The sequence below is a fragment of the Lactuca virosa genome, chromosome 1, assembly GCF_052849685.1.
Source record: "Lactuca virosa cultivar CGN04683 chromosome 1, Lactuca_virosa_CGN04683_v6, whole genome shotgun sequence".
In the NCBI taxonomy this organism is placed as follows: Eukaryota; Viridiplantae; Streptophyta; class Magnoliopsida; order Asterales; family Asteraceae; genus Lactuca; species Lactuca virosa.
In genome coordinates this window covers 16,218,812-16,227,773 of record NC_136426.1, presented here as the reverse complement: position 1 = coordinate 16,227,773, position 8,962 = coordinate 16,218,812, and positions in this window count along the sequence as shown.

The following is an 8,962-nucleotide window of genomic DNA, read 5'->3' as shown; positions in this document are numbered from 1 at the left end:
GTATGAGAAATTAACAGGTCTAGCCAAAAGTGCAGTGCCAGGTCCACGTTACAGGATATTGAGTTAACATCATAAATTTCTCATGATACGTTAAATATAATTCAAATTGGCAATATCTTTGAAAAGAACAACTCCTGTTTGATAATTAGATTTGCCAAATCTTCATTGGTCTTTTCTTAGTTCATTAATTATATATATTTTATCCTGTAAAAAGGACAAATCGTTTAAGTACTTTTAGATCTATTGCTACAAATAGAGATAATTCTATGACTTGATTTGCCAAGAGCAAGATAGTACAAGGATTCACCACGTGTGTGAGTATATTTAATTGAGTATTTATAGTACAAGGATTTTAAGATAATTTAAAAAAAAATTACAATAGATACATTCCTAGTCAATAGGTTAAATAGTAACCCAGACAATCTCAACATTAGTATTTTTATTTTCCAGACAATCTCAACATCAGTAATTAAGAAAATAAAGGAAAACTAATTACAATAGATACGAGTGTCACATAGAATTGTAGGTCAATCATGTGGTCGTACTGTAACGACCCAAAAATCAAGGGTAAAATTTCATTTTTAATATAGCTAAAAACATTGATACTATTTATTTCAAACATTTCAAATCATCATTAAGTAAAACATTTATTAGAATCCATCCCAAAATCATTCATCGCGGAAATCATAGGTGTGTGCACTGCGATCAATCTGAGCCCTTCTTTTCCAAATCGATGATACCTGAAACCAAAACTGTAAACCGTAAGCACAAAGCTTAGTGAGTCCCACAAATCATACCCCACACACCATCCACATAACACGTATAATATTAGCTATAAAAGCTATCTCTACCACATACCACATATCATATTAGCTATACAAGCTATCTCTACCACGTACCACATATCATATTAGCTATACAATCTATCTCTACCACATAAGCCATGCATACAAATGTATAAGGATGTCGTGGGCTCCCCCACATGGTCTTATATCCAACTGCCACGGGCTCCCCCCGGGGTCTTCCATGCAATAACATACATAATCAACTAGCATATCATGTATCACATAAGTATCTATCATACTACATAACACATACATAAACATATAAGGATGTCGTGGGCTCCCCCCAGGGTCTTATACCATCATGTCGTGGGCTCCCCCACATGGTCTTTACCTAGGAATGTCATGGGCTCCCCACATGGTCTTATATCCAACTGTCACGGGCTCCCCTCGGGGTCTTCCATGCAAATATCACATAATCACTAGCATAAAGCTAACTATCATACCACATATCTCTACTACAACTAGTGTACCACATATCATAAAATGGGCCGGCCTTGGTGTCGTAGACCCATTGGTATGGTGAGAAAACTCACCTATCAGATGCTGAACTGACAAGCTAGAATCAGATATGTCCCACGTGCTGCTCCCACTCAGCTGCCTATAATCATTATGTGATTAATTTTTCATAATCCCATAATTGCCCTTAAGGTTAACTCTGGTCAACCCTGGTCAAAGTCAAGGTCACCGGTCAAGGTCAACAGTCCATGTTGACCTCAACTCGTCGAGTGCATCCAGCAACTTGTCGAGGTTCTGAGTAATTCATCTACTCGCCGAGTTACCTGTGTAACTCGCTGAGTCCCTCCTTGTCCACAACCGAAAACTCATGACAACCGAAAACTCTTGACAACCGAAAACACTCTGGAGACCCGAAAACGAGTAAACCCTACTCGACTCGTCGAGTTAGCTAAGGGACTCGACGAGCTCCTTCAGTCTTCTTCAAGTTTAGCCCTTTTCAGTGGGATCTAGGGTCCCAAACTCCAGATCCAATTTCTCCTAGTGCAGGTACCACGTAAAGTTGCAAACTTTACGTGCATGCAAGGTCCCCCAAGGCTATATCTTCAAAACTAGGCTTCTTACAAGGTTCTTGTGCATGAAAAGGGGCTAAATTGCATAAAGGAAGAAACTTTATGCCATTGGGGACCTAAAGAGGTCCAGATCTGGAACCATATCCTTGTGATAAGCCCAGATCTAAGCTCGAATCCATTTTGCCCCCAAAATGGTCATTTACTTTCAAGAAGAGAGATCTAAACAACTAAAGGTCAAGGTCACGACTTTATACCTTAGGATGATGGTCAATATGAAGTAGATGTTGGATCTACTGTTCCTCTCATGTCTCATTCTTCTTCAAACTCCAAAACCCTTTACAATTACTCCAAAATTGCTCACAAAGGTTGTTTCTCTCACTCAAGAGGGGTTCACGGCCGAATACTATCTTCTCTGGGTAGAAAGGTGCTAAGGGATGCCACAACAGGCAGGATATGTTCTTTAAATAGGGTGCAAACCCTAAAAATTAGGGTTTCTCTCTATAGCTCCTACTCGTCGAGTCGGGCCTTCCGACTCGTCGAGTAGGTTTTGATCCCGCATCCACCAATAATGCCTCTACTCGACGAGTTGAACTCCCAACTCGCCGAGTCCACGCACCAAAACCTTAAAACCTTAAATAAAAATAAGTAATACCTGGAACAGGTGTTATAAATCTCCCCCACTTGAACTAGACTTCGTCCTCGAAGTCTTCTGCGTTTACCCATATCGGATACTCCCCACGCGTCATGCCCTCAGCTTCCGCTATCTATTACCTACCGTGCATACATCTCACAACAGTTATATACGATGCATAACTCCGTCTGCTCGGTCTAATCCTCGAAAGACCGCTTCTAATGGCCTTCCTTCCGGTCTTCCTGAGCGAAAACCTAACCCTTAGAGTTAAAAATCTTGAGGGTACTCTAATCACTGTCAATCCTGGATACATCACTCTTACCCAACCGACAATCCTTCTGGTACTCCCCGAGTACTTACACTTGACATCGAAGGGGTTCACCCTTTACCCTGCGTAGTCCACGGCCTTCCCAAGGCAGCTGTTCATACGCAACAACCCTTCATATCCTTGTGAAGGATAGATCCTTCACTGAAACTAAATTTCCAGCCACTCCCAGTGTTGGTCACCACGTTGCTACTTACTGACTGCTTCCACTTACTATGTGCCGGTGATGAACACCCAACTCAACGTGCGGATCAGATAATCCTTCGAGTAAAAGACTCATCCCTGCAACGGTTAGACTCATACGAGAGCTGCGCAACAGGGTCAGATCAACCACTCTAAGATTATTTAATCCAACTACAAACAACTTAGTGTATAACCTAACTCGACTCTTCTTGCTACCACTTGCTTCTCTCTAAAGGCAGCCGAGACCTCCCTGATCTCACCTTATCGGTCAACTGCTCGAAACATCGGACACCTAACCGATTGCTGGGCCAGGACACACGCACAGCATTCCCACATGACCTCTGAAGGATACCTCGTCTGACAATAATTTCCCTATCTATACCGCCACTCATGGCTCATTCAATCCTTTGATCCATCCGATCATGATAGGCTGACAACCTGTCGCCACTGAATCCGACGTAAAAAGGTGTATGCTACCAGAATAAATGTAGTCTTACATCATACCCGGTCTCCTTCGACCTACCATTTCCTGATTCCAACATGTCGTGGCTCTATTACTGATAGAGCCACCCAAGACACATCAGAATGGCTTAAACTACCATCAAACCAACCCGTTCATCCCCCTAGAATTTTGCCCTCAATGCCCTTGGCATATAGATGTCCCACATCCCATCTCACTGAAACAAAATCCTGCACCAAACACGCACAAATTCCGATTCGGGTTCCTATTCAAAACCGAATTTATACTCCGCTCCTATCCAGTGATCCTCGAATCGGCAATTGCATAATGCACCATGACTTCCCGTCGTCCTTTACTCGACCGATTAACAAATGCCCTTAGCCGATTCCCTGAGACTACCAGTCTCGTACCCGGTCCAACTACCAGGTTCCTATGAGATCCAATATCAGGGCTACCCAGCCGTAGCCCTACTGTGACATGCACTACTCATCCATATGATCATGTATCTCAAGATCCAACCCTTGGCTCAACAGTCTCTACCGGTTCCATCCTAAATTTCCATAACCATCCGGGCTCGCCCCCGGATAACCGATCGATCAATCACCTCTGGTTCTAATCCTAACTAAGTTGTGGCTCCCCCACAACCTTGCGAACTCGCCTACCCTAGTCCAAATCATCTGAAAGAATCCGTGAACGCTACGACACCCCCCGCAGTCTTACAACACTTTCTACTGCTAGTGGATGCTACGGCTCCCCCGCAGTCTTACAACACTATACCCTAACTGTCCGCCAGTGAATGCTATGACTCCCCCTTAGTCTTACAACACTTTCACCCTAACTGACCATTAGTGAATGCTACGGCTCCCTCGTAGTCTTACAACACTTTCACCCCAGCTGAACATTAGTGAATGTTACGGCTCCCCCATAGTCTTACAACACTTCCATCCTAACTGAATCATTAGTGAATGCTACGGCTCCCCTGTAGTCTTACAACACTTTCACCCCAGCTGAACATTAGTGAATGCTACGGCTCCCCCGTAGTCTTACAACACTTCCACCCTAACTGAACATTAGTGAATGCTACAGCTCCCCCGTAGTCTTACAACACTTTCACCCTTGCTTATATCCTGGATACATGGATGGTACTCCCCCACTTAGATTCAACTAAGTCCGCTCAACACATGAAAATTGAAGGATTCCCAATCCTCCTTATGTTCCAATTGTTGGATTAATGTCTAAGTCCATAACTATATTTGGTATGTACTTGACCCGACCCGGCATGGTCCATTTGGGTTGCACTTCACCGGCACAATTTATATGGATAGTCTTTTGAGAATAGTATATTTATGATTTATATTAATATGGTTATACTTACAAGTTTAAGTATAATTCTGAAACATTGGAAAAGTCTCAATGTATGGAAGAACGAATGGGAAGAATCAAATTAGGCAGAAAGATAAAAGTTTCTCAAATCTGAAAAGATGGGAGAGTACTTTCGTATCATGTTTGTGATCATCTTAATGATTTGGAAATCATATCACAATTAGTCCTCTAAAGGTCATCTTAGTGCATTCTTATGACTAAGAAGAGGAGTCATGAATTGTTGAAATGGTTAGATCAGGAAGATGAGTCATACTTCGTTCCAAAACAATTCTTAGAGTCATACTCCAAGATTGTAACTTGAGTGACATATCTTAAAGAAAGGTTTAAAACACTTGTCAAATGTAAGAGTAAAAGTGTCCTACTCTTGTACATTTGAAATTGGTAAGTTGTGATGTTTTGGATAAAACAAAGACCAACTAAGGCCAATTGTGTGAAGTGTTTGTCTTGATAAAGAATCCGCACTATCTCTTGAATATTTGGCAAGATAGTCTTATATGTCAAGAGGATAGTGGGAGTCTTAAAGATCCTAAAAAGAATTTCAAGAACTAATCAAGAATAAAACCTGAGGTTCTTCACTAGCACACGACTTGAGGTTTATAACCTATCGTGTTGACATATTCTGTGCCCATTCCAGTTAAAGTTGGCTTTGCATAGGAGTTCTGAAAGTTCTCAATTGGTTGCATAACAACTTGGAAGCAATGGCAGGCCCTGTACTGCCAGGTGGCAAGAAGTTAAGATTGCATAAGTTCAGTCCATATGAGTTTGGATTTGTCATTATCCTTGTCTTATGACTATGGTTTTGATGATTCACATGGATAATAACACATACACCATAAAATCTAAGGGTCATAAGGTTTCTCTCCGATTCATGAAAATGATGGTGAGGAAACACTTCCACCAAGTAGATTTGAAGTAGATGGCAAAAGGTCTAAACAATTGAGACTATGATTACGGCATCCATTTTCATAGTTCTGAAATTGTTTAGACACACATGCATGCTATCTAAGGAAAGGTGTATGATTTTGATAAAGTTTTATCAAAGCATCTCGTATCAGAAATCTGAACTTTGGTAAGAAAGTCAATAAAGTATTGATTTCTAGAAGTCCAGTTGATTTCTGAGTACATGTCAAAGCTAGTGGGAGCATAAGTGTTATGCTAATAATCATCATGTTAGTGGGAGCATGATAACTATTGTTAGTGTTGCAAGTTAGCAATGTTAATTATAGAAAACAAAAGTTTCAATTCGTGAGGCTGCAGGGATTGGAAAAGTTGTTTTGCTATAACTAAGGGAGAGGATATACTTTATTTCAGTTCTAAAGGCTTAGATTGAGACCTTAATCATCTTTAGTCAAGAATATATATATGAATTTCATGTTGGCTTGGTTCAACTTAAGGAAATTCTATATATTGCGTTCTCAAAATTCGATTATGATTACGACATCCCTCTTCATAGTCAAATTTTGAAAACATGGCAAATAAAAATATTGTAGCAAAAGACTGGTCTAGAATCATGTCTTTATGTGAGACATCATGAATCGTGTACCATTTGCTTTGGGTACAGGATCGATTGCATGTGCTATAATATTTGTCATTTCTAAATTTTTCCAAATGCCCAGAGGCATTAAGAAGGGAAAAGGTCTAGAATTGGATATGACTAAAATGATTAAGCAATTGTCGAGGACAATCTGAGGTTTACCAAAGATTGGTTGCTCAGGGACAGTTGGAAGTATAATGCTAATTTTGGAAGGACCATATTGACATATTCTGAAAAGAGGCATCTCTTATTCAGAAGTGATAGTCAAAATGAGAATATGGAGTTGTCTCCATAGGTGGAAGTTATCTGTGTAAGATTAGAAAACTTAATGCAAGAAGCATGTCCAAAGCAATGTACTTTGAATATGAGACTTAGTTTCCGTGGAGTTGATCTCCATTGGAATACCTTATAATGACTGTTGACAAGTCTTTGTGACTTTGTACATATTCATTACAGGAGGGTCAGTGCATATAAGTTTAAAATCTAAACAGATTTCGATAAATGATAGGAATTTGAAATTCTCACATTTTTCGATAAGGATTTGGGAGTGTGAAATTAGAATCATTGAAATTATGTTCAATTGGTTTATTTCACAAAGTAAGGATCATAGACAAACATAGAGTGCATACTTGGTGTATGGCAAAGCTATTGTTTAAGAAAAACATAGTGTACATGCTTGGAGCATGGGACAACTAGTGTTTTTAATTCAAGTATAAAGTTGATAAAACCGAAACAATGAATAATGAGTAATCAGTATGGTGATAAATGAAAGTGTTTATTTATATTCATAGGGTTTGATACCATATTTGATTCATTTATTCTTGTGTTTCACTTTGCATGTTTTGACTTCCAGAATAACTAAGTCGCTCTTCCTGAATGATTAAGTTATTCAAACCATCCACAGTCGGTCATATGTTGGAAGTAGATATGAATCAAGACTGTCATGGGTTGGTTTGTAGAGGTCCAAGTTGGTGGACAAAGTGGTGCTACAACACTCATGAGTGCTCATAAGTTCTGAGTATTGGATTCAACCCACGCTCATTTGAATCACTTCATGGATTTTATCACGAGTGATCATGAGACGATAATATCTTATATTCTTAAAACCTAGAGATATGAGTTGTTACTATGAGTTGGTTATACTTTGATTGCACGAAAACGCATTGGTAACTTGATGTTATAAAACGTGTCTTTGTGTATGATTCAACAAGTAGTAGAACAAGCCATATGAGTCGAAGTTTATCCATTCCTTTTACCTTCGGGATAAAAGCGATATCTGTGGGCCCCTCGATGATTTAGCGATGACACATGTGAGTGCTTGGCCAAGCCAGGACTGATTTGATTTGTTCAATCAGTCAGTCATCATAAATCGAAAATCGGGAAACAACAAATGGACAGAGAGAATGATTATAATCCATGTCTCAGTCCATATGATATCTAGAATTGAGGAATATATGATCCCTTATCTAATGGACAAGTCATTGACAAGGTCAGAGTTCGACGGCGGCTTTAAGAGCTACGATTTCCAGTTAGGTTTTGAAGTCATACTCAATAATAGTTTTAGACTTATCCAAGTGGGAGACTGTTGGATTAATGTCTAAGTCCATAACTATATTTGGTATGTACTTGACCCGACCCGGCATGGTCCATTTGGGTTGCACTTCACCGGCACAATTTATATGGATAGTCTTTTGAGAATAGTATATTTATGATTTATATTAATATATTATAAGTTCTAATATATTAATATGGAATCATATTATTTAATTAGTATTGATCAAGAATTAACTTAGAATTAATTAAGTGATCAAAAAGAACTAATTAAATATGGACTCTTATATATATGGAATGGGCCAAGTTCATTTAGGTTGGGCTAAGCTTTCATGGATGGTCCATGGAGCTTTTAACCCATGGATCCTATGTAAATGAAAGGTCATGGGTATTAGGGTTTACATGGATGTAACCCTAATCCTCCATAATATAAAAAGGGGTCCTTGGCTCACAAAATTGGAACAAGTGTGTGAAAATAAGAGTGGGCCGATTTTAGTGTGCATACATATTCTCTCAAGTTCTTCCAAGGTGTTTTGGTGATTTGTGATTCCATTTGAGGCTTCCACACTATTGGGGCTAAGCTCTTAAAGCTTGAAGACATCAAGCTACATCAAAAGGCATGTCATCTAACTAGAACTTTGTAGTATAGGTGCTTTATAATATGCTAGTTAGGATGAAACCTTGGAATAGTTAATATTTGCATGTATAATAGAGAAAACATAGATCCAAGGTTTATAGGGTTGCATGTACACCATAGGAGTGTTAGAATGCTCAAAACCCAACACCAATATTCAATTTGCTGACGACCGATGCTTACCAAAGCTAGCGCACCAAAAGTATGCCTGTCCAAACAACACACTTCTTGAAACCAGCTATCACTTCTTAAATCCCAACAACATCAGTGACTCCAGATGCTTAAAAATGACGTCGCGCTCAGATCTCAACGCCCAAAGGTCGGATGCTCCAACCCAAAACTCTAGCAACAACTCTCTCTTCCCTCGGCACTCCCGATTGCTCTTCCAAGC